The sequence below is a fragment of the Urocitellus parryii genome, chromosome 5, assembly GCF_045843805.1.
Source record: "Urocitellus parryii isolate mUroPar1 chromosome 5, mUroPar1.hap1, whole genome shotgun sequence".
Classification (NCBI taxonomy): Eukaryota; Metazoa; Chordata; class Mammalia; order Rodentia; family Sciuridae; genus Urocitellus; species Urocitellus parryii.
The window spans coordinates 67,284,024-67,311,223 of NC_135535.1; the positions used below are offsets into that span (position 1 = coordinate 67,284,024).

Below are 27,200 nucleotides of genomic sequence, written 5' to 3' on the forward strand. Positions count from 1 at the left end.
GAAAAAAAAAAAAAGAAAAGAATATAAGCAGCAACAAGTGTTGGAGGGGATGTGGGGAAAAAGGTACACTCATTCATTGCTGGTGGGACTGCAAATTGGTGTAAATACTATGGAAAGCAGTATGTTTTCCTTAGATGGTACCATTATTTGATCCAGCCATCCCACTCCTTGGTCTACACAAAAGAACTTAAAATCAGTTCTACTACAATGATGCAGCCGCATCAATATTTATAGCAAGTCAATTCACAATAGCTAAACTGTGGAACCAACCTAGCTGCCCTTCAAAAGATGAATGGATTAAAAATGGTATTATATATACAAAATGGAATATTAGCCTTAAAGAAGAATGAAATTATGGCATTTGCAGGTAATGAATGGAGTTGGAGAATATCATGCTAAGCCATGTAACCCCAAACCCAAGGCCAAATGTTCTCTCTGATAAGTGGATGCTGATCCATAATGGGGAGGAGTGCAAGGTAAGAATGGAGAAACTTTGGATTGTGAAGAGGGGAGTGAGGGGAGCAGAGAGGATGTGGGGGTGGGAAAAATGGTGAAATGAGATGGACATCATTACCCTATGTATGTGTATGATTGCATGAATGGAATGGTGTGATTCTGCATCATGTACAACCAAATCAGAGAAATGAAAAGTTGTGCTCCATTTGTGAACAATGAATCTAAATGTATTGTGCTGTCATGTGTAACTCATTAGAACAAATTAAAAAAATGCAAACAACAAACCCAATCACCTTTTTTTTTTTAGAGAAAAGGAAGTTTATTGGTTTTGAATAAAGTGATATAGTACAAGGTCAAAGCATTAATTGTGTATGGAACAAGTTTTTCAAGTCCAGAGAACTCTGCCTGTGCTGCTAGTTGCTCTCTGTCCTGGGACATCCTTTCCTGTAGGGTGAAAAGATATCTTGCCTTTCTTTCTTGTGCAGTCCCCTCCCCCACTACATGAATAGCTTTGTAGTAGGTTTTTGTATCTGTTTTTGTTTGCACAGTCTCTGCTGGTTTTTTTTTTTTTTTTTTTTTTTTTTTTTTTTTTTGTGAGAGGTATTGAATTCAGTGTCCTGTACAGGCGAGGCAAATGCTTTACCACTGAGCTATACCCACAGTCTTAGCTGAGTTTTAAAGAATTAAAAAGAACAATCTTGTATTTCTAGGGGTGAATAAAGTCACTCTGCATCCAAAGCACTGTCAAAAGATATGCCCAGGGTTGGGATGCAGTTTAGAAACCGAGTGCTTGCCTAGCACACGAAGAAGTATAGGGGGTTGGGGATGCTCCAAAGTATCCCATGGAAAAGTTTAACTTTTATTTTATAAATACAGAATAAATATCTACAGAAAATACTGCTATACTCTCAACATTGGTAGTTTTACTTCGGGAGAGGAAAGGAGCTACATTAAATTTTGAATAAGGACACAATTATATTAATACTCGTTGAATTATTCTGGGGAGGGATTTTAAATTCCATTCTTTAAATTATAATGGGACAAAGGAGAGGTCCCCCCTTATCTAATTCTCCCCTTTGAACAAATAACTACAAAAGACAGGCTCAGGAAACATAATGAAACGTAATGTGAATCCACCCAGGGAAGTACAGAATCTGCAACATCATTATAAAGAAACTAGTCATCTAAGTGGCAGGGGAAGTAGGGTCTGTGGTTATTCAACCCCAGGGCTTCAAATGCCCCAAGCATACTGTTTACTGATCCCAATGGAAGAACTTGGAAGACTCAATGGAGAGGTTTTGGACATTTTATACTTACTCACCCTTTGGTGGAAGCAGGCCTGGTAACATAGGGCTCCACTGTGCCTATCAGCAGTGGGAACATATGTAGGTTTCATGCCATTGTGAAGGTGGGTTTCTTCAGATGTTTTATGAGTACATTCCTTTACCTTACGACCAAGGTCACTCTGTTTAGATTCTCTCCTAAGATTAGAGATAAGGGGAGTGGCCAGCTTCCCCTATCCCTTCTCCCTGAGACCTTCTTAATTCACTGCAAGCTTTCCTAGGCACAGATTAGTGTTTAACCCAACAGTGGTGGAGAGTAAAGAGGATCCCTCTGAAAAGTCACAGGGATGGAGAAGAGACTTAAATCTCCCCCAAACCCAGTGGCTGACAATAGCAGTTCTTCGTCTTGCTCTTATGTCTGGTAAATTGCTGTGGAGTAGAGTCGGGGGAGACTCTTTGGCAGGAGGATTTGGATTGGGATTGGGATTGTGCCACATGCTCAATTCTGGAGTGTGGGGAGGTGGAGGGTGCATCTCTTTCCTTGGAACACTCTTTTCTGCAATGCAAGAGCACAAGAGGCTGGACAAACCATGAGAACACATAAGAAAAAAAAGAAGTTTCCTAAAGTTTCTCTTTTTGTCCCATCTATTGACATTTCATTAACCAAAACAAGTCATGAGGTTAAAGCTCATACTAAATGTGACAACTGCTGTTGTCAGCCACTGGGATAATAGACCTTGTCCACTGCAGTGCTCTGGAAGATTACATGACAGAGGGAGAGGGTAAGGAATTGGGAATAATAACTTGTTGTACCACAGGAAGGAACAGGAGTTTTGGGTAGTGCTGAGAGCTCCCTTACTGTATTTTGGAATGTGGAAGTGCAGAGAACTTTCTCTAGGAGAATTGTGGGAGAATTAACTCTAATAGGAAGCCATGAAATACTAGTGGTGGAACACAGACCTCTCTTTATTTCCTCTTCCTCTATTCCTTCCTTTTCCTACCTGGGAACCCTCCACTGAGACTTAGGTATGGTGATGCCAAGCAGACAAATGAAAGAAGTTGAGCCAGTGGCCATAGCAGCGGCAGCACCAGCAAACCAGCACCAGCAGCAGGAATGATGATAACGGTTCAGAGTGGGCTACCTGGAAGGTGGCAGCTGTAGAGCTGTGAGACAGTGACAGTGCCAATGAGGAAATGAGACCTCAGTGTCCTGCCTTCTATAACACGCAGGGCATGTCAAAGGTCAAATAAGATCTAGTTTCCTAGCTGGTTATGGTGATGCATGCTTATAGTCCCAGCTCCTTGGGGAACACTTAAGAGCCTGGGCAACAAAATGAGGCCATGTATCAAAAATAGAAAAAAAAAAAGTTTCCTAAAGTGCTGTGTAAACTGTTAAAAGATAATGTTGCAGGAGGTTAAATGGGAAACTCTCTTCATTTTGGTTTCAACTGAGGCCTCAGATGACAGATACCACAGTCCAGAGTAAAATGCAAGACTACAAATATTTACAAAAGTGATGGCAGGAACCTGATTTTGCATTCTTAACCTATATAGAAGATGGTGGGGAGTCCAAGGAAAGGAGAGAGGAGGTGAAGATTCCTTGGACAGAGTTGATGTGCTTTCATTCCTTGTGGTGACCAGACAAGTTAAGGCACAGAGGCAAGAGAAGAACCTGCCCACAGAATAAATTTAAAGGGATGGAGAACCCAAAAATACCGTTATATGGTTATATTCCATGAATCATATTAACTTAATGAAACATCTACATTATAGGAATGTGATTATGATTCACTTTATCAAGTTACTTGTTAATTACTGTGGCAGAAACTGCTCATTGTTCACAAAAATACACTCTATTTTTGCCATAGTAATGGTAGTAGAGTAGGAACATGTGGCTGCCTAGCTAGGGATATGTTGCCCAGTTTCTCTTGCAGCTAGGAATAGCATATGATTAAATTCTTACCTATGGAGTGCAACTGGAAGTGAAAAGAGCCTCTTCCAGGCCTGGGCCTTTAAGCATTGCAATGTATTTCTCTATGCTTGTTCCTCTTCCTGTTAATTGCAACACGGAGGTGTCTTTGACCTGGCTTTGTCCATATAGATGAGGACAATATCCCAGGCCAGTTCTTCCCAAATTTTACCATGCATAAGGATCACCTAGAGAACTCATCATTAGAACTGATTAAAACAAGGAGCCAGTAGATCTGTAGTTGGTGAAGAATTTGCATTTCTATAAGCTCCCAGGCGATGCTGCTGCTGCTGGCCCGATGACCACACTTTGAGTAGCAATTCTGTAGAGCATGGTGGAGATGAAAGATGGAAAGAACTTAGGTTTCTGGATGTGTTTGTGGAAAGAAGAAGCCCATCTACCCATCATGGATTTCTTTGTGAGAGGTGAATAAATGCCTAGCACTGTAATTTTGGGGACTCCCTTAGTCATTTACCCTTTTCAACATAATCATTTTGATATTCTGCCAATACTTGTCCCATCTCTAAACCAAATCTTTCCCACAGATTTCTTGTTTTACCTTGAACTCTCCTTTCTGGTGATGGAGAATAAGATTAGCCATTTTCTTTCTTTCTTTCTTTTTTTTTTTCGTGGTGCTGGGAATGGAATCCATTGTTCATGTGAGGCAAGCACTCTACCAACTAAGCTGTATCCCCAGCCCTCTTTCTTTCTTTCTTTTTTTAGTATATTGAACATCTTTCTAATATAAAAATATGAGAAAGCAATTTTGATTCAATGAAACAGATGCCGAAAGATTCAAGATTAATATCCATTATCAGCATGTAAAACTGAGGAAAAGATCAGTGAATTGTGCTTGTAGAATTCTGCCCTCATGGGAGATGGAAATATCAAGTCCAAAGCCGTCAATGGGAAAGATGAAGAAAGATGGACTCTCAGAGCATGGGTTTCTGGCTAGAAGCTGTTCCTTACTCACTAGGTCAATATTTTCTTCCAGCCCTCTCAGGCTGATTCTCTAGGTTAATATGGTGGAGATCATGTTTGCTATAGTAGGGAAAGGAAGTGATAGGCTGAACCCAGTGGCAGTACTGAAAATCCTGAGTCACACTTGGCTCAGGCTTCTCCAGGGAAGGTGGACAGAGGGAAGGGAGGTGCTGGCACCAATTGAGGGCTTGGCACGGGCTCTGGAAAGTTCAGAGGAATTGGAGGCCCAGGTGGCAGGACACTCCTGGATAGCAATGAACTCCTATGGCTATGAGAGTTGGCAATGCCCACACAAGGGACAGCAGTCCAACCCTATCATGCCTAAGGAGCTGGAGCCATATGGGGAATGACAAAGACTTGCCACAACCTGTCTCCCATATGGGACTGAGCTTCATCAAGCCCATGGTGGTCATCCTAGTAGAGTGGGGGTTAGGGTAGCCCAGTGTTGGACAGGACACCATGGTAACAGACCCCATCTGGTTTCTGAGGTGAACTGGTTCATCTCCATCCCTCAAAGCTTTTGGACATGCACACTCTAAAGGAGGTCTTTCTGGCTGAGAACTTTGGAAAGACCCCCTCTAGTGAGACTGGGCTGGGATGGCAGGGTGGGGGTGGGAAAGATATCTTTACAGGCTGATTTGAACTGGGGACCTTTTGCATGTGAGGCGAATAAAGTAACCATTATGCTATAGCGGCTGCTTCCCAGCCATTTTCACTAAATGAATTTCATCATGACAGCTGGGTTCCAGAAGGCCATATTCTGGAATGGTGGTGGTGGTGGGGGGGAGGTTTATAGGATTACTGATTGTCTCTATCATTGGCAAAGCCCCATGATGATCCAGCCCTTAGGCATATTACTTGAGACAGGTGAACTTAAATAATTAAAAAAAATGTTGGAGGCAGATAGGGGAAGTTTCAGAGCTTTCAAGAACTTTGAGGAATTGGCACAACCAATGGGCTACCTTCTGCAGGAGCCATGTTCAAAGTCAATTTCACAGCTTCTAGCTGGCCAGGTATTTGGACAAATCCTTGCTTTTGCAGTATTATTACTGAGACGACCCATATCAGGGGCAAGAGTATGTAAGGGGCTCAGAGGCTGGAGTCAGTTTATGCTGTGGGAAAGAGTCTCAGATAGAGAACCCATACCAGACACATGTGGGTGGGTACTGATGTGACATCTGTGTTGAGTACAGCACAGTATTATTTTTCCTCATTTTCATGTCAGGAGGACAGTCTAACATCCCTTCCCGAACCCAGGCCAAATTCTACAGCATGGGTGCTGCTTACATCCATGTCTGGTGTCTGGGCTCATCCTGGTAGTCAATGGCTTGCCCCTTCACAATCTCCTTACCAAAAGGCATCCCTTTAGGATCTTTCACAACCTTCTTGGCACAGAGGATGTCATCATCGATGTCTTCATCCACAAATTCTGAAAGAAAAGTGGATGAGCGAGGAGGGGAAAATCTCTTTTCTTGTTTTCAATGATTGGTTATTTTGGGGAGAAATTTTCAAGGAAACTGAACCCTGAATTTCAGAAATCCTTCATATCTCTGGAGTCCCTTATTGGGTTTGCCTTCTATTTTTCCTGGGTTTGTGCCTTTTCTTAGAATCTATCTCCTAGTACTAGTCCAGGACCAGATGAAGTAGAAGAGCCTTTTTTTTCCCCCAGGAAATTGCTCAGGGTGTCCAGAGTGCTGTGTGTGAGTATGTGGAATGGTGTGGCAGTTCTGTGAGCGTCAAGAACTGGATGGCTGTCTTGAAGGATGGGAATCCATGAATGAGGACGATAAGATGGAGTCTGGGTATCACGGGTTTAATCAGGGGCCAGGATGTCTCTAGTCCTCCTTTTTGGCAAGAAGATCTCTGCAGAATTCTGTTTTAGTGCTAGGACTGTTGGGGGGTCCTTCTATTTCTCATACTTAGCTTCTCCATCACAGGCAGAGGGTCAGGTGCTACGGAGCTGTGCATTCAGTTTTCTCCTGAATTCAGTTTTCTCCTTGCCAGCCTCTACTTCACCCAGACCTCAGGGGGAAGTAAGAGTCTTTACTACTGCACAGAGTGTTGCAGGCATTTTCTGAAAAATGCTTGTCTTCACACCACAAGTTGTTCAGCTGGAAGATCCCATAGTCACTACTGCCATCTGCATTTTTTTTTCATTGAAGGCCTGTGTATTGAAGTTACTCTCATATTCAGTCAAGCAGACTGAATATGAGAGAGAGCAAAGGGTGTCAACAGGAAAGGGAGAGTGGTCCATCATGAAAAGTCATTGGATCAGCCATGGGAAAGAGGAAATTACTTGTGCTGTACTAGCACTGCCAAAATCAAAAGTCTGTTTTTAAGACTGATAGGAAAAAACTGTGAGACCCTCAATGTCAGAAGTCATTCATGATCCACTATGTATTCACAGCCCTAAGCAATAATTAACCTATAGTAAGAGTACAAAACCAATTAATTAAGCAAATACATTTGAAATGATTAGTAATCAATTGATTGATCAACCAATCACAGTCTTTCCCAGTCTACCTTTCCAGCTTCATCTCTCAGCCAAATATCTACTCTTGTTTTGTACATTCACTTTTGTTCAATGTTCCAAGGTATAGGCAAGAGAAAAGGTGGAAAGGTGTGGAGGAGAATCCTAGGGAGGACTACAGAAAAGCTATCCTTGGTGTTGACAAGAAAGACAAGGTTTGGCATGCAGAGAATGAAGAAAAATATTCAAGGGCAACTGAAATAATTTCTTTCATTCTCATTAGTGAAATGGATGACTAAGATCCTCAGTCCTTCTTGCACTCTGGACATTGCCTTAACTTTATTCTCATCATCAACAGGGACACAAGTGGGCGACCCATAGACAAACTTAGCAAATGTAGGTTAGTTTTTGGCCAATAAATGGGCAGTGAGAGGGTGGCTCTTCACTGTGTTCAAGAGACATAGACTAAGTGTTCCAGAGATACAGACAAAGAAGAATGCAGGGCTAGGGGTGTATGTAGGTCAGTGGCAGAGTGTTTACCTGGCATGTCTGAGGTCCCTGGGTCTGATTCCCAGGACACACATATGTACACGTACACACACACACACACACACACACACACACACACACACACACAGAGAATATGGGTAAAAGCAAAGATGATGGCAGCAAAAAGGGAAGTAGTCAGGTCAGCCTATGGGTGTGTCCAAGGGAATATTCCAGGTCATGGGATGGGAAGGTGATTTGGGGAAGAGGAAGAAGAAGAAGAAGAAGAAGAAGAAGAAGAAGAAGAAGAAGAAGAAGAAGAAGAAGAAGAAGAAGAAGAAGAAGAAGAAGAAGAAGAAGAAGAGCAGCAGGAGGAGGAAGAGGAGGAGGAGGAGGAGGAAGAGGAAGGAGGAGGAGGAGGAGGAGGAGGAGGAGGGAGAAAATCTGTTATAGGTATGATAACCCCTGGTGGAGTGTGAGAGAAGGAAAGCCAGTAAGGAATTACAGGGTGGAGTGGACAGGGACAAGAGTAGTCAGGAGAAGGGAAGTAGTTCTGAGTTACCTGAGGCCTCAAAGGACAGGAAATCATGAAGTTAAAGAGGGGAGGATGATGGGTTGGGGAAATACTTTTTTTGAGCAGAGACAGAAAGGACAGAAGAAGAGTTCATATTCACAGACAGCCAGGTTGTACCATGGAAGCCATCCATTCCCTGGACCTTCATCTTCTGGTCAGCTCACACTGGGTGAAGACTTTGGAATGATAAGCTGCAAAGAAGCAGCTGAAAAGGGAAATGATTATAATGAATTTCATTTCTGCAACTAGTAGAACCCAAGACTGGCAAGTCCAGGATGCAGTTATCTCTTATACCCTCCACCCACAAAGGTGTCTCTGAGTGGACTATAGCATTGACATCTATGCCAGGAAGAAGGACTTGGCAGCTCCAGGCTAATTCTCCAAACTGATCCAACCAGTGTGAGCTTCATGGAAGGAGGTGAGACCAAGAATGGTACCAGGAATAATGCCTCAGGGGTGGAGGTGGTGGTCCTTGGTCTGGGGAAACACATGGACAGAGAAAATATTGGGGAGTGAGGGGAGTCGAAGGAGAAAGAAGGGTGATTTTCTTTTCTTTTTTTTTTTAAAAGAGAGAGGAGAGAGAGAGAGAGAGAGAGAGAGAGAGAGAGAGAGAGAGAGAGAGAATTTTCAATATTTATTTTTTAGTTCTCGGCAGACACAACATCTTTGTTGGTATGTGGTGCTGAGGATCGAACCCGGGCCGCACGCATGCCAGGCGAGCGCGCTACCGCTTGAGCCACATCCCCAGCCCAGAAGGGTGATTTTCTTTGTGCTTTTGTTGAAATGTTCCCAAAGGAACATTGTCTCTGTATGCTCCACTGAGTTTTGGTTCATCACCTGAACTTGACTGAAGGTGTTTTTCACTCACTCTGGTGGAGGATCCATGATGGGCCATTGGCTATGGTGAAATTGAGGCACTGTCAATCATTAAAGCACAGGTGGAGCAGGAGCCCACAGGAACCTAAGTTTATATCTCAGTGTCTAAACAAAACTTCTAACTATACTTGAATTCTCTCTAATGTCTGTGACTACCAATTATGAAACATAACTATAATAAATTGACTCAAGGAGTCTGAGAAGTCCAGACCTGGGACAGCTAACGGTATGTTCCAATGCAAGTCTGGATGCCTGAGAACCAGGAGCGCCAATGGTTTTTGTCTGAGTCTGAGTCTGAAAGCAGGAGAAGACCAACGTCCCAGGTCAAAATCAATCATACAGAAAGAACTCTTTCTTATTCAGCCCTTTGTTCTTTTTTTTTTTAAAGTCTTTATATATATATATATATATATATATATATATATATATATATATATATATATATATTTATGACTTTATTTTATTTGTTTATTTTTACGTGGTGCTGAGGATTGAAACCAGTGTGGGCAAGTGCTTTGCCTGAGCCACAACCCCAGCCCTACATATATTTCTAATTGGTGCATTACAATTTGTACCAGAGTCTTCAAGAGGCCATTTCATCTTTGCTGAGCCTAGCTTTCCAAACATGAGTTCTGAACCTAGGGGAAAACTGCAGAATAACAACACAGGATGAGCTGTGAGATAAACCTGTGCTAAAACTGTTGATCACCTGACCCCCATAGGCCCTGGCTCTGACTTGTTGGCTCTAGTGACAGTTTGGGTCTCCTGGAATTAGTGTCCATTCAGATCCAGTGTCTAGTCATTCTCTGAAAGTCTGATTATTTTTTTTTTCCCCAGTGCACAGTTTTCCTGGTAAAAGACCATAGATCACTTTGGATTTGGAGTTGTACCATAACAGGGTCTGTTCTCAAGGGAACTAGTTTCCCCTTCATTCAAGGGGTTCTGGGTTTGTAAACTGGCTCAAGTCTGGAAATTGAATGAGGGACTGTGACTCTGTGCTTTTGATTCTGATCAGACTTGTTTACTTGACCTAGAACTTTTCTGCTTATATAGATCAAGCAAGAATTTAGTAAGTTTCCTACTTATTTCCAGGAACATCATGCTATAGGTTGGCCTGAGTCAGGCTGTTCTGATCATGGCTTTTACTGCTATTCATTACAGTCACCGTGCCCATCTTGCCTTTGTGAGGAGGGGAAACAGGAAGTATCTTTCTATTCTCTAAAAAGTGATATGTAGATTGAGACAGTTTCTTTCCCTGATCAATCAAAACAAAACAGATCAAAAGAAAAAATATTAAAAGAAAACAACATGTGGGCTGGGCAGGGAAGGGACAGGTGCTGAGTCTCTGGTTGGTTGTGTGCTCTGTTCCCTAAGCCTTTCTGCAGTTGTCAGCCTCTGTGTCTCTTCTATCCAAGCTGGTTTTTTTTTTTTTTGGCTTGGGGTGGATTTTTCTACTTCTCATTGCCCATTAAAATCCTTTCCCCATTCAAAGTAAAATTTATTTATTTTTTATTATACCCATGTTATTTTTTGTTTCTAAAATAACAACAATAATAATACATTTATTATTTTTTTTAGCTGTCAATGCATCTTTTTTTTTGTGGTGCTGGGGATTGAACCCTGGGTCTTATGCATGCAAGGCAAGCACTCTACTGAGCTATATCCCTAGCCTGTGGACCTTTTTTTAATATTTATTTCTTAGTTTTAGGTGTATACAATATCTTTTTTTTTAGTTTCTATTTATAATTTATAATTTCAACAGTACATTTTTATTAAAGTACAATATGTATGCATGAATATTTTTAATTAAGCATAACTTAGCTTTCTTCAACATCCAAATAGAACCCAAAAGAGGCTTAATTGTGGTTTAGGAAAGCAGAAACACTTGTGCAACACTCTACCACTCCATATCTATTAATGTTAAAACAGTTCAAATCTTTCTTAGAAGTGGACAGGTTACAAATAATAAAAGAACTAAATGTGCGGAAGTAATTCAAGACACTGCAAATGACACTCAAGCACATCTTTTTATTATATACTAAATTTAAAAATACAAATCTTATTAAAAATGCTTATCAAACATTGTATACATAAGAACTGTCAAATACTGGATTATGACATTATGTACAGTTGCTAAGGTTAATTAGAAATAAAACAAAGTAGCATAACTTTGCTGATATTGAATTTCAGAAGTCAAATGTTTTAAAATTTGGCAACTGCGAAGTAGTGATCTGCACAGGATGTTTGCAGAGGTAAAACAGTAAGAAAACAAACGGAATCATGCAGATACTCTGGCACTAAGTGTTAATATGTAGATTTCTTCCTCATCCTCTTAAGTCTTGTTGTAACAGAAATTAAAGTGCATAAGACCACCAGGAATACATGATTTGGTTGTACCCTAAATATATACTACAGCCAACTGTGCTGCCATATTGAGGGTTTCAATTCTTTGTACTGTTCCTGAGGCTTTGGAAGTTCATTTTGAATGTGGCTATGGGAAGGGAGGCCAACACTCTCTAAATTGCACCAAATGGCCCTAAAGTGTAAAAACGCCAAAGATAAAAATATTAATTTGAGAATAGACTCAAGGAAATTATCCCTATTTTGCCCTATGAATAAAATTAGAATAAGGACCTAGTTTTTACCTCTGGAAAATGCTTACTAAAAATCTGTTTCAAAAGATCAGACATGTACAGCAAACACCACAATACTGTCAGTTACTATTCACCACTAACATACTGCATCATAAATACCAGGCATGAACACCTGCCCTCAAAAGGGTCACAAGAAATACAGGTAGAAACATGTTATCACTTGACACTAATTTTACTAATTAACATTAAGTATAATTCATTAAAAAAGGTCACCACCATACAATCAAGGAAGAGGAAAAGGAAAGCTATTCTACAAAAGTGCTCCTTTTAGCTTTCAAACCCAATAGTTTAATTTTGGGTAAAACAAGATTGTAAGGTAAGGCCATCAGTTCTAAATAAGCTGATGATGCCATATATACATACTCACAATATATGTTTAAATTTCAATTCTGATTTCACACTAATGTACTGGTACAAACCATTCATAGGAAACATTTTATCAGTCTTATTTACAAACATGATGAGTGACAAAGATATGGAAAATTTTAAAACTGCAGATAAATGTAGCCATAGTTCACTAAAGATGAGGCAGATTTGCATAATTTTTTTAAAAACAAAAAATTATTAAAAAGAAATCCCTACCATATACACTTATTGGTCATTGTACATAATATAAATGTACTGATCATGATAAAATTGTTATTAGTATTTCTTTTAATAACATATCAATAGGAGATCTACTTAGAGTACTACCTACAAATACACATTCTCTCAGGATTTGATGAGAATATTAAATTATTGAATACAGTTTTTTACTCCCTTGGCAAATCACACTTGGTAACACTAATAAGGTAGATTTAGATAACACTTAAATCATGATTACGAATGTTTAATTGAATATTTTCCTTTCTGTAGTTGGGAAATGTAAAGCTTAGATTTGCTTCCATCAGGCCTCTTAAACCAAACTTCATCATGGTTAATTGTTGTAATTACGGCACTCGTAGGACATTCATCTTTTTTATCAATACATATTGTCTGTCCACGTATGTACCATTCACCATCATAATATAGTCTTCCCTCTTCAGATCTAGCACTGTGCAGATGTTTTTCCAGTTTCACAGGTGGTTCTGTTTTCACTCTGTGTGGACCCAGTGTAGCCATTGCCTTCCTAATTGTTGTCCAGTCTTCAAGAATATCAAGATCTTGTAGCATATAAACTATATATGGACCTGAGACAACAACTGGCTTCTTTTTGTCAGGACTGAAAGGATCCTTTCTCTTTTTTCTTGACTGAAGTTCATCATTCCACAACTCTGAAGTAATGTCAATGCTGTGCCTGTCCTCCTCAAGCCTTCTTATCTTCTCCTCCAGCTTACTCTGGACTGTATCGTATAACAAAAGCTTTTCACTCTCACAATGCTGACGAGAAGCTTGAATTTCACATTCATATTTGTTCTTTACAGATTCTAAGCAGAGCTCTCTATAGATTCCTGCTACCTTTGTACGAATTTGCATATTTTCTTGCAAAGTTGCCAGTGGTTCCAAATATTCTGGTGCTTTTCCAGCTATGACTTCTTGCAGTTTTGCATCCACCTGACTTAATCGTTCTTTATAAAGTTGATCTTTGAGATCTGTAAACTGTTTTTCAAGATTGGACATTTCATCTAAACATTCCATTCTTCTTCTTTCACAGACTTCGTCATCCATTTCTGAGCTATCTCCATCCTCAGAGACCGACGAGCGCTCAGTGTCCTCGTCCTCGGAGCTGCTCCCCTCGTTTTCGGCGTAGTCCACCTCCATCTCATCGTGGTGGTTCGTCTCTTTCTTATCCCCTCGGGAATGGACCGGCATTTTCCAGCCGCGCCGTCGCTTCCCACTCCCGGCGCCCAGCCCGGCCACCGCCGCTTCAATGAAGGGCGCGCGGAACGCCCCAACCTACAATATCTTTATTTTGTATTTATTTATGTGGTGCTGAGGATTGAACCCAGTGCCTCATGGATGCTAGGCAAGCATTCTACCACTGAGCCACAATCCAGCCCTCAATGGACCTTTATTTTATTTGTTTTTATATGATGCTGAGAATCAAACCCAGTAACTCACACATGCTAGGCAAGTGCTCTGCTGCTGAGTTACAACCCCAGCCCCTAAAATTATTATTATTAACTCATATTAATTGTAAAAATTAATGGGTTTGACACACCCATTAATGGGTAAACACACCCACCCCCCCCCCCCCCACACACACACACACATCATAGTAAGGTGAAGTGTAAGAACCTTGCTTCCTCATCCATGAGGGATGATTGCTCCCTCTTCTGACCTCATAGAGTCTTCCACTCCACTACAGCGACAGAAGCAAATTGTGTTTTTTTTGAGATGTGCTATTCTTCCATTCACTCCACAACTATTTATTGAGCACTTAAAATGCAAATGGAAACAAATGGAATAAACAGAAATAACTGTAAAGTCATAGGTATTAACCAGGAGAGACAAAAGAGAAAATGTAGGTCAAACTATTTTTTGAAGTCGTTATATTTTTTTACGTTCTTACCATCAGTGTATGAGAATTACAGATCATCCATATTCTCACTAACACTTGATGTAGTTAGTTTATAAAATTTTAGCTATCACATTGACAACCTCAAGCTCAGAAATTATTTCCTCAATGAAATCCAGTCTACTAATGTGCCCTTCAAAGACAGTCTTCATTTTTCTCACTATGTTTTTGATCTATAGCATGTGTTTTCAAATCTTTCTTAGAATTTCCATCTCTCTGTTTATATTATCCATCTGTTCTTTCATGGTATCTACTTTTTCTGCTAAAGCCTTGCTCATATTAATCACAGTCTTCTTAGACTCCTGGTATGATAATTCCAATATTTGTGCTATGTATAACTCTGGTTCTGATGCTTGGTCAATTATTTAAAACTGTATTATTTGCTTTTTAAGCCATATTTTTGCCATTTAGTATGCCTTGTATTTTTTTGTCAAAGGAGGATGTGATATACCCAGTAAAAGGAATTGCAGGCCTTTAATAATGTCATGGTAAGGGTACATAGACAGAAGAAACATTCTATAGTTTTATAATTAGCTCTCAGTCTTTTGGTGAGTTTGTGCTCTGAACTGTGAACTTCCCTGATGCCTCTTATTATTTTTTTCCCTCCTTAGGTGGCATAGGATAGCTGGAGTGGATTGAAGTTTATTTCCCTTCACCCAGATAGGCTATGCTCTGATAAAATAATTTCTTCTGAGTGCCAGCTTTAGTCCTTTGTGTTTTTTAAAAAATCATTTCTCTTGCTATGAATTCAAGTTCACTAATTTTTTCTTCTGCAATATCTAATCTGAGGTTAACTTTTATAAATGTTTAGTTTGGTCTCATGTTTATACCTAACTTTATGAACATATGAAATACAGTTATGACAACTATGTTAACTTCTCTGCCGGTTTTAACATCTGCATCAGCCCAGCATGGGATTCAATTGACCGATTTTGTTATCATATCTGATGCTTTCCTGCCTCTTTGCATGTCTGATAATCTTGAATAAGCAAATATTGTTAATATTACTTTGTGGCATGCTAACATTTTTGTATTCCTTTAGATATTCAACTTTATCCTGAAATGCCCTTAAGTTATTTGGAAACTTTGATTCTTTTTGGGTCTTGATTTTGTGATTTGTTTGGTGGGTTGGGAATAGTGCAGGGCCAATTATTTCCCATTATTGGGGCAACACTTTTTTGGGTGTTTTACCCAGGAATTATTTTTCTCATCTATCTAGTGGGAACATACCTTGTTCTCAGCCCTGTTTGACTCTGGACATTCATTGTTTTTTCTCATCATTTGGATTGTTCTTTTCCCATCCTCAGGGAGTTTTCTCACACTTATGTGCTGATCAGTATTTTGCTAACCATTTGGGAGAGACTCTGCAAACCTTCTTTCTCTGCTTAGGCCTATCCTCTCTGGTTCTCAAAACATGCAAAAAATTGTGCTAACTGGAAGCTCACATAAGTAACATTAAAATTCAGTAGAAATCATAGCAAATTGGAATTTAGGCTAGTTAAAATTTTTTTTCATTTTTGTTCAAGGAGGAGTGTTTTATCCCTGATATTGTTAGAGATATATGGTGATAATTAAGAGCAGACTGATTTTGGTCTATTTCATTATTATTTAAAAGTTATTATATAATGAAAGACTCCTTTATTACCTGCATGAGGAAAGACTGCTCTTGGGGTCCAACCCACCAAATATCATTATTTTATTCAAGTCTTTGATCAAATGTTACCTTCTCAGGGATCCTTCCTAGACTACCATGCTTAAAACTGTACCCTTTATATATTCTATTCTGCTTCTCAGCTTGATTTTTTTCCTTTATACTTCTACTGTGGGAGGCTGTTGCACTGTGTGACCTGCTTGGAGTTGTTCTTCAATTAACATATGAGCTATTTTAAGTTTTTCCCCAGTTAGAGGCCACTGACTAACCCAAATTGGCTCTTCCCTGAGCCAAGTGATCTTTTCTGCTGCCTTTTGGGCTGGGGAAAAAGTCAGGGCCCCCCCAATTTTTATTTGGTGCATTAATTAATCTCTGTTGAGGATACTGGGTCATAAGTAGGTATTTATCCTCTAAATTTCTCTCACTATCCCTAGGAGTAAACCTTTGATTAAATTCCTCAAATGACCTGATAGAATTTGGAGTTATTAATAATAATCCTAAGCTGCTTGGGTTTCTCTTCCCCATAAATTTACTGCTAATGTATCTAAAACATAAGGCTTAAAAATTCCAGTATTTCCATCTCGGGCCTCCCAGCAAAGATACTGGGCGCTCTGGGCATGCTGAGAAATCTGCCTTATGCCTTCTAAGTTGACACAGTATGTAAAGGCCAGGTTTTGGGCCAAAATCAGTGAGATAAAACAGATTTATCTGCCCCAGTATCTATAATTCCTCGAAATTTTTTATGATTAATTTTAAGTTCCAGTAGGGGGTGCTCCTGAAGGAGTAACTGGGCACAGTACACTCTGGTGACTCAGAAATCGAGGTTTTAATTGGACTGCTACAGGATAAAAGTATTAATTGGGCTAGCATGTCTTTAGTAGAAAGCCAAATGGCATATTCTGATTTTACAGTGACTGTTAGCTCACCTCTAAAATACGGATCAATAACTCCCGGTATTACTGGGATTGCCTCTTTAAAATTATTTCGTCCCAAAATTAAGCCTATAGTGCCTGAGGGTCATGGCCCACAGATCCCAGTAGGAATCTTCCGGGGTCCCATTTCAGGTGTTAAATCAATTATCATGGCTGGTTGTAAAAGTACTGTCTGGAAGGGACCGGGCAGATAATGGCGGTCCATGGTCGGCTGTGATGACGTCAGAGCCTGCAACTCTAAGCCTGGGGAAAGGCCCTCCCCTCATTTTTTTGGTGCCAAAGGAGGCAGAAGTGAAGGCAAAAATGGAGACGAGTGGTGGACGCCATATTGGCTTCCTCAATCAACCTGGAAATTCTCCTCGAGCAGCCCAACTTTATGGGTGTCAATTGCTGCCCTCGTCAGTGTGGGCAGCCAAACTAAGGATCGCTTGAGTGAATTTCCTAAGGTATCAAATAAAACACAGACACACAATTTACCTTTAATTCAAGCCCCAGGACAGCTCCTCTGCCCTCGGCCTCACGCCCCCCAAATGGGAGAGGGAGGAATGTCACAAGAGGCTGGCGAGAGAGAGCGAGCACTTCAGGAGTGGGCTTTTTTATTGGGGGGACTCTCATTCTTTAGAAATTTCCATCCAAAACAGGTCAAGGGTGGCAGGGTTACAAGGACAGGTAAGGTAACTCGACCCCTGGGGCTGTAGGAAGGTACGCCTACTCATGAAGACACATTTTGCGACTTCCGGGATTGGGGCAGCCATCTAGGTCCACTTTGATGTGGCCAGATCACGGGAAGTGACTGACAAAGCCTTAATTAATCAGGGAAGGAAAATGCTGATCACATATCGCGATGGCCTCCCACATTCTACCATGTATTTTACTTACGTATTTAACTGTAAGCTCTATGAAAGAAGAGGTTATTTTTTCCTGCCTTGTTTACTATGGTACCTTTCAACAAAACCTAGCATGTTGCAGATACTCAATAAATATTTATTAACTATATGACTAAATGAATATAATAAAATCAATGAATTATGACGTAGACAGTATTATTATTAGCACCACCATTTCTCAGATGAAGAAGTAGAGGCCCTGGGGTTAAGTCATTTGCTTAAGGTCACATGATAATAGTAAGTGGAAGAGCTTGGATTAAGATCTGAGTTTTGGATTTTTAATTTCAAAGCTTTACCCCCAAACCCCCTACTAGACAATTTATCTTATTTTAAAAATCATCTATGTGAATTTCTTGAGGTTCAGTATCTTATATTAGCATTACATGCACAGAGTTGTATGGCATCTTCAAGTGGATTGCAATGAAAGGGGAGAAATTGAGTTGGGCACATGGGGTGATATGCCCTGTCACCAGGCCTGGCCCTGATTCATACTGTCTATTATCTGAATTCTCTTTGTCCTTGATCTACCCTTACTTGTAGGTTGGCCTAATTATTTTGATTGATCTTATTTTATGTGCAGGGATATAGCTTGGAACAGCTTTCAGATGTAAAATCCTCTTGGAGATAATGTATCAGACAAGGCCTTTACTACCTAGAAAAATGATATTCTGCTTTTTTTAGAAAACTTGTTGATTTTTTGGGGGGAATGACATGGGGTCTCTTGAGTTGATAGTAGGATGATGGTATGAAACCTTTTCTGATGAAACTATCAGTAGAGTTTTGAGAAGGTCATGCAGTATAGATATGAATGCATCCTGATCATAGGGTATTCTGTTATCTTTTCTTCCTTATCCTTTTGAACTCCCTTATTTCCTGAGGAGGTATGATTTGTTCTGGACAAAAATTTCAATACATATCCAAAACAACGTCTTCTGAGGTTGATCCAAGAAAAAAGGGTTCATCTGTAATCCCAAGGATAAATAGCAGGGATATTCCAGATCCAGACTACAGCAGTAATAGTATCTACTTCACAGGATCACTGTAAGGATTAAATAGGTTAACATAAAACACTGATAATAGTGGTGGTATATAGTAAGCACCCAGAAGAGATAAGCTATTAAGATCCCTTGCTGTAGTATCCTTGTTTCTCCCTTTCCTGAGAGGAAATGAAAGTCAGATTGGAAAAGGTTGCTGATGTTGTTCACATCTAGGCCAAGGAACTGCCTCTACCCTCCTCCCCCTTGGCAGTGTTGAAATGCTAGGCCCCTTCTCTTTTCTACTGTCTATTATCTTTAGGGATCAAAGGAGACCTACCAAGTCCTTTACAAATGCTCACAACACAGATAAAGAAGACAAAGCTCATTAACCCCCATGATGCTGGGATGCAGGCACTGTCCTTGGTGCTGAAATCCTTGCTCTAGGTTTCTGGGGATGCATTCTCAAATTCATTCTTGCTCAGGCAGTTTCCTCTGGCCCTTTATTCCCCTTGTTCTCAAAAAACCTGCTTTATTTTTCTTTAATTATTTGTTCACTTATAAAAATAATGATTGTAGCTCATTTCCTTTCCCTTTTCTCATCTTCCTCTCCTTTCTTTCATTTTTGACCAAGAATGATAATAGTATGAAAAGAATATGGACTTTGAAATTAAAAAAAAAGTTGGACCCTGAGTTCTGGATTCATTCCTTAAACAAATAATCTATCAGAGTCTCATTTTCCTCAACCATAAAATAGTGTAATAATATTGACATCACAGGTTGTTGAGAGGCTCTGAGGAGATGACAGACATGAAAGTGATCATCAAAAGTTCATTAGTATTATTAGAGAGCATGAGGTCTTGGTTTAAGTTGAATAAATAGACATCATGAAGGGATAGTTTTCAGTAGATCAGTACTTTCTGAGAAGGTGCACAAATGTAATAGTGGTAATAGTGGTTATCCGAGACAGAAGACTTTTTAGATCATCTTGAATTACCTAGCAAGTCTGTACATGTGAAAGGGCACAGAGTGATGTTGACTTGGAGATGTGAAGGACAGACTACTGTCATATGCTGTTTATAATATTTAGAATAACTAATTGGTCTAGCATGCATCTACTGATGCTTCTTTCACTGATTAAATTAGTTCATCAACTATTTATTGCCCACTTTTCATGCAAGTTCTAGGGATAGCTGATGGAAAATTGTTACAGGTAGAGCAAACAAACCACCACCACCACCACCACCAACAACAAAAAACCCAACAAAAACCCCAAACATGTAAAAAGGACCAATAGTTGGTTGCATTCAAAGAATCAAAAGGTAAACATATGGATGAATGCCGAAGCCAAGTGCCAATGTCTCGGCTTGGCACAGAATCACGAGCCACCACACAGCTTTGTAGGTTCAAACAGCAATTCTTTATTCCCGATCTCACACCAGCCTCCACACACGTTCAGGGGCAATTCCAATATGTCCGATCCCAAATCCTACTCCACGAGGCTTTTTCCAAATCCCATTTTTATCTCACGAGAACTCAACGAGAACAAGCAACAGGAACACCCTAATCCCAGCAGCAATAATCTTCAACCTCAACTTCCCTAAAACTGCTATTGTCACGCCCTAAACCCAAGGACGGAGATACTTCCTGCAGGAATACACCCTAATCCTGGATCCACCCTGGTGATTGAGCAGGGTCACCTTTCTCAAACACACAAGCAAGGTCGCAGCAAATTTCCAAGGCAAGTCCATTTAACATGGGGTACACTGGCAAGGATTACGATGCGTCATACCTACTTGGTAATGGCCCTCAGCATCTAATGGCCCTCAGCAGATGAAAGCATAGAACCTGAGGTTGTCAAGAAATATGTCTGCAGAGGCATGCAGGGTCAAGTCAAATTAAGAAATTTGGCCTTTACTCTAAGGGTGCCTATGAGTATTAATTCAGGATTAGATTTTTTATAGGTGAGTGTGACTGAGAGATAGTAGGCAAGAAAATGGTTTAAGACTTTGAATTATATAATCTTATCTGGATAAGGAGAGAAGTTAAGACAGACAGGGGCTAACAGAGGTACAATAGAAATTATAGCAGGGGACTGAATGTCTTAATGGGACCAAAACAAGAATAGTGGGAACAATCAAGCAAGTGACCTGAAAGAATAAGAGGTTGATGAGAAAAATGGGTGCCTGAGTTTATGGTTTCAGAGGTGAAACAGTTTGGATTTTATGGCAAAATCCAGGATGGCATCAGGGGAGTGGGCAACTGAAGAGGAGCAGAGGAGAGGCTTATTGGGTTCAGGAGGTTAGATCTTGGATTGAATATGGATGTTTGAGTCACTCAGGGTAATAGAAGATCTTGGAATGAAGAGACAATTTATGAAACAAGTTCCAATATTTTCAAGAACAAGGGAGAGTGACAGAGGAGGAATGCTATGTATGCCTCAAATACACATTCCTCAAGGAAATAGAAAAATTTAACAGAAGGTGTGTGCATGTGTGTGGTGGTCTTGAAGTGCCGGTGAGAGATTGACTACTTTTAGATCTAGATATGCCTGGGTTTGGGAGAATGAATGGCTTCTATGTGTGGCCATTATTAAAGAGGTAATAAGGATGATAACCATGTGTATGTTTTTTTCTGTGCTGGTTTTTATGTCTTTATTATGCATGTACACAATACAAGCAACATAGGGTATTGTCTTTGGTGATTCTAAACTTTAAACAAATTGTATAACACTGGCAAATTATGCTACCACTTGTAATAGACATGTTTTGAGGTTTATCTGTGTCAACACTCATTCTCATTCACATCAACTACAGCATTTCACTGCAAATTTTATAGCAATTTTTCGTTTGATGGACATTTAGATTTTTTCCAATTTTTGTTGTTCAGAAAATGCTGCTACGTGTTTGTGTCTTCTTTATCCTTAATATTCTACAGTTTTGATTTGTGTCTAAGTGTGAATTTATATTTTATTTGGTATTTTTGAATGCATTTTATTGTATTTTTTATTTTTTGGTGCTAGGAACTGAACCCAGGGCCTCCTGCATGCTATGTACACAACAGAACTACATCTCAGTCCCTTGGGTACATTTTAATGAGAATTTGTATCTGGGATCAAATCATAGATAGGTCTGCTTCTTTTGCTTGTACCATGATACCAGCAGCATTTGACCAATGATTAAAAAGATGAGACTTTAAATGGGAATTTCTAACTTAAGGAATAAGCAAAGGATGGCAGGGGATAGGTGGTGGGGCAGGTGAAACTTGGAGCTTTTTCAAAACTTCAAAAGAATACCATGAAGGCAACCAAATGCTCGGTGAAGACGTAGGGGCCCAAGCTTCTTGGATTCTGTACCTCCTATACATCTTGGAGTAGTCCCTAGTTCTTTCTGGGCTGTTTTCAATGCCCTTCATATATGAACTGAACAGAGACCTGTGGGCCTGGTGTGGGAGAAGCATTCTGAGGAGGGTGGTGTGCTCTTTGTCCTGGGATTTACTGTGTTCCTGGTTCACTCTAACCTGATCCTCCCACCAGGGCACTCACACACAGGATTTCATTTTTGACTTTAATTCAAAGAATAAGCATCATGGAGATATTTTTAATACTCAGAAATAGTCTAGGTCCTGTCCAGTTCCCAAGCAATGAGATAGAGGAATTCAAACATCTTTTCCCCTTGCTCTCTATTACCACCCCACCAACACAGAGCAGCTTTCTATCCCTGATCCTCTCATGCCCTCAGATCTCCTCACTTGTCCTCTCCAATAAGTCTACCTGTCTTACTCCCACTACTCAGGATTATATCTTTTTACATTCCTCAGCATCTGCATTCCTTTTTTCTCACTCGTTTTTCCTACTATCATCCCCCTTACCTCTGAAAACCATGCCTTTTCCCTGCACAGATAATCAATTGTGGTATTTGTTAAATATGGATCCCTGGGCCCAATTTCTAGAAAGCCAGATACTATAGATCTGGTTGCCCAGAAATCTTTATTTGTAAACATCATCATTCTGATATCAATGATTAATATACCATATACCAAGAAACACATCAATAAAGTTCAAATGAAAAAATTAGAAGTTTGTTTTGTGTGCTGGAGATTGAACCCAGGAACTTGTGTGTGTTAAGCATGCACTCTACCACTGAGCTACACCTGCAGACTTTTTCCTTTTTTTTTTTTTTTTTTAAGAAACAGGGTTGTGCAGGTCAAAGTGTCCCACACCAGACACTGAGGCAGAAGGATCACAAATTCTAGGCCAATCTGGGCAACTTAGTGAGACTCTGGCTCAAAATTTAAAAAATGTCTGGGGATGTAGCTCAGTGGTAAAGCACCCCTGAGTCCAATCCCCAGAATTAGGATAATATATATATATATATATATATATATATATATATATATATATATATATATATATAGAGAGAGAGAGAGAGAGAGAGAGAGAGAGAGAGAGAGAGAACCTGCTATACTTCTCAGCTGGCCCTAAACCCTTGTGCTCAAATGATTTCCCTGCCTCAGCCTCCCAAGTAGCTAAGACTGCTGGTGTGGTGGCACATGCCTGTAAACTCAGAAGCTCAGGAGGCTGAGACAGGAGGATCGCGAGTTCAAAGCCAACCTCAGAAAAGGTGAGGTGCTAAGCAACTCAGTGAGAGCCTGTCTCTAAATAAAATGCAAAATATGGCTGGGGATGTGGCTCAGTGGTCGAGTGCTCCCTGGAACAAAAAGAAAAAAAATTCCCCTCCACCCCAAGTAGCTAAGACTATAGCCACGCTCCTCCAGAACAGTTTTTCCCCCCACTTTTAATGCCTTAAAGATTCTCTGATAAAGCAAAATTTCAGAATCCTCTCATTGGGTTTGATTTGTTCTTCCCATCTCATTTAGTTTCCTCCTTCCTTTCTTCTACTACTTATTAGTCCAACATCAGTGACAAGAGAACTAACGGAAATTCACAGAGCAGTGGTCTAATTGGCCTCCTGGGCTCCAGGCATGAGTGGCTTGAGCTCCTGCTTGACCTCTAACTGACCTTTGCTTTTCCATGGCAGAGCTCTGTCTGTGCAGTGGCAGTCCCTTTTAAGCTTGTCACTACCTATTCTACAGACTTTGGGCTTAAGAGTTATTTTTTTTTTTCATTTTGGAGATTTTGTTTGAATTGTGTCATGAGATCTTACCTTAATTCTGGTTCTTATTACCATCTTCCTAATCCCCCTTTTCCTGTTTGCCGATGCCCTTACTTAGTCCTTGCCACCTTCAATTAAGAATCCGAAAATATTCCCCACCTGGCATTAATGCCCCGTTCCCTCTTGAATTCTTTTCAGCACTAAGTCACTCATTTTTTCAATTTAGATTTTTGGAATGTCTATGGTGATCAGGCCCCTACTAGGCATGTGGTTTTGATCCTTACCCAATTGCAGTGGGAAAATCGTTACCTTGTGTTGTGGGACTATGTTTAGTCCCACAGTCTCTACCTTTCCACTGCCATAGTCTCTAGTCCATCCAACTTTGAGGAAGGGGCTAAGTCGAAGTTGAGGAAAATGTCAATAACTGTCCTGTCCCTCTCAATAAGGCATGCCCTAGGATAGCTGTCCCCAGAGCTGACGAAGAGCACCCTTTACCTCTTGGTTCTTGAGACTGTAGATGATGGGGTTGACCATGGGAGTGAATACAGTGTAGAGGATAGTGAAGGCCTTTCGGAGCCAGGGTGCCATGTGGTCTGTTGGAGCCACATAAACCACAATGAGGGTGCCATAAAACACTCCAACCACACTGAGGTGGGAGGAGCAGGTGGAGAAGGCTTTCTGTCTCCCGAGGCCTGGAGGTATTTGCAGCACAACCCTCAAGATGAAGGCATAGGATGTCACTATCAACAGGAAGGGGGTCACTGTCAGGAAGCCTGAGATGCTAACTCCAGCTTCCCACATGACTCCCACATCTCCACAGAATAACCCTACAACTGGAGCGAAGTCACAGAAGTAGTGGTCAATCTCCCTGATGCCAGGACAAAGGGACAAGGGGGCTGCCAGGGCCAGAGTGAAGGCAGAGAAGAAGAAGCCACTGAGCCAAGAACCAGCAGCAAGGCAGCTACAAAACCAAGTGCTCAATGAGGACAGGGTAGTGAAGGGGATGGCAAATGGCCAAGTAACGGTCATAGGACATGGCAGAGAGCAGAAGGCACTCAGCTGCAGCCAGTGAGGCAAACATGTAGAACTGAATAAGACAGTCAACCAGTGAGATGAAGTCTCTCCCTTCCAGGAAACTCCGTAACAGCCGAGGTGTGATGTTGGAGGTATAGCCAATCTCCAGCAGGGAGAAGTGGCAAAGGAAGAAGTACATGGGTGTGTGGAGTGTCCGACTGGAGGCCACAGCCAGCAGGATGAGGGTATTACCCCCGACTGTCACCACATAGATGGCTAGAAAGAGGGTGAAGGGAAGGAAGCCCAGGCTTTGCAGATCCCCAAATCCCACTAGGATCAGCCAGGTGGTCTGGTTCTCACTGTCACCACTGGACTGCTTCTTCATCTAGAGCTGAGCCCAAAAGAAGAGAGAAAGGTAACCAATATTGACCAATATCCTGTAATGGCCACACTCCATGCTTGGCTTATTCATTTGTACATCGAAACTAGCACTGGAGACAATTCTTATTGTTTCCTATTTATAGAAAAAAAACTGAGGCCCAGTGAGTTTAAGTCAATTATTCATGGTCCACTATGGTGGAGCCATGCTTCGAAACCAAGTTGGCTTGACTCCAAAGCTTCTGTGCAAAATACTGTTCTACAGTGCTTTCCTATCCTTTTCTGAGTGATAAAAATGTCAGAATTAGCATCATAGCACTCTCCCCTTGGTAGGCATCTAGTTACCTGGCACTCTTAACTGAGCACTAACAGGAGAACCACATCTGTGAATTGTTCTGGAAGGGTGGGAGTGGCACCCAGGGAGGGAGGTGGTTCTACTTTGAAGTCATGTGCATTCCTAAGGCAGCCACTGGTCTCTATTTTCCCTCTCCAAGAAAGTCAGACTGGAAATCCAGATAAGCAATCTTTATCATCTACTCTATGGGAGATGCAATATAGAAATATCTGAAGTAGCCCAGATCCCAGCCCCTTGGGCAGCCATTCTTTCTTCTTAGATAAGTGGCCTGGTAACCTTTTGTAAAATCATTTTCAAAATTTTCCCAGTCTCTGGTCAGTTTTTCAGTTTCAGAAGCTAAGGATTCTTTATTTTTCTTGATTCTCCTGCCCTATATTCTCCATACAGGTAAAATGCTCAATTTAGCTCAGCTAACTCTGAGTTCTTTAGACATTTCCACCCTAGTACAGGTTTTTTTCTTTTAGTTTCTTCAGGACTAACTTACCACCAAGCACACAGGGGACCCTGATAAGTACTTAGGAAGAAATAAATAAATGGACTAAGGAATTAGTTATAATAATTTCCATCACCAAATTGTCATGGAAAAATGCAGCATGTGACACCTAATCCTTGTGCCAGAGAAAGGGGCATAAATGACTACCAAGAGAGAGAAGGGATCTATGATTCCTCTGCTAAATGAGGGAATATTGGACTACTGCTACTCAGAACTTGAGATAGAACTATGATTGAGAATAGAGGTGGAAGTCAAAGAGGGGTGTGTGTGTGTGTGTGTGTGTGTGTGTGTGTGTGTGTGTATGATAGGAGGAGGAAACCAGAATGCCCAACAGGATACAAAGTCTCTACACTTTTAAAGTTAAAAAAAATGCCATTCCACATTCACAGATGGCAGCAAAATCACAAGGCTTTTGTTTCTGCCCTGGCCCTACCTTTTCCTCTGGGCTACATCATGCAGACACATATTTAATCACAGAGATAGAATGCTTTCATATGTATTTGGACATATTTTGCCTTTTGTATACTAATGACTTCTTAAAAAGCCAGGAAGAAATTTCAGAGTGAAATTGGATACTTGATTTAGCAGAGATCAACTGACCTCAAATTTCTCAAGTGACTGGACTCTGAACTAGTGCTTTTGATCAAAAGTTATTATCACCTTTGAATTCACCTTAGTGAATTCAGTCTTGATCCCTGGTGAAATTCTTAAATAGATGTTCTGTAGGATTGTTGGAAATCTCAGCAGGGATCACCAGGAGCTTTGTAGTGCTAATCATAATGCGAAACTTGCACTTGTTCTTTATTGAGAGCATTACAACATCAAGAGCCAGGAGTAAAAAAAGGACATATTAATTTCAGTAAAAAAGAAGGTAATGACTGTGTGCTTAAAGGCAATGCTCTTAGTTTTGCTACCATATACCAAAATTATTCATTAATGATTCTGAAAACCTGGAAAAAGCTGTAAAGAGAAGGTATAAAGAGAAGGTGCTAGAGATCTCATCTCCACATGTTTTAGCAGTGACTTCAATAGACATAGTAAAGATTAATGGCCCCTCAAACTTCAGATGATAAGAAATGAAGTGGGGAAACCAATGTTATAGGTGGCAGAATTATAATTCAAAACAATCTTGCCTTGGAACACTAAACTTAAAAGA

General features: G+C 40.5%; 2 pseudogenes; both read right to left on the minus strand.

Annotated features, from left to right (window-relative positions):
* Window positions 1-11,801: 11,801 nt before the first annotated feature.
* On the minus strand, window positions 11,802-13,618 carry LOC113195486 (breast cancer metastasis-suppressor 1-like protein pseudogene; annotated as a pseudogene).
* Window positions 13,619-24,257: 10,639 nt separating this feature from the next.
* Window positions 24,258-25,203, minus strand: LOC113195461 (olfactory receptor 11A1-like; annotated as a pseudogene).
* Between the last annotated feature and the right edge of the window lie 1,997 nt (window positions 25,204-27,200).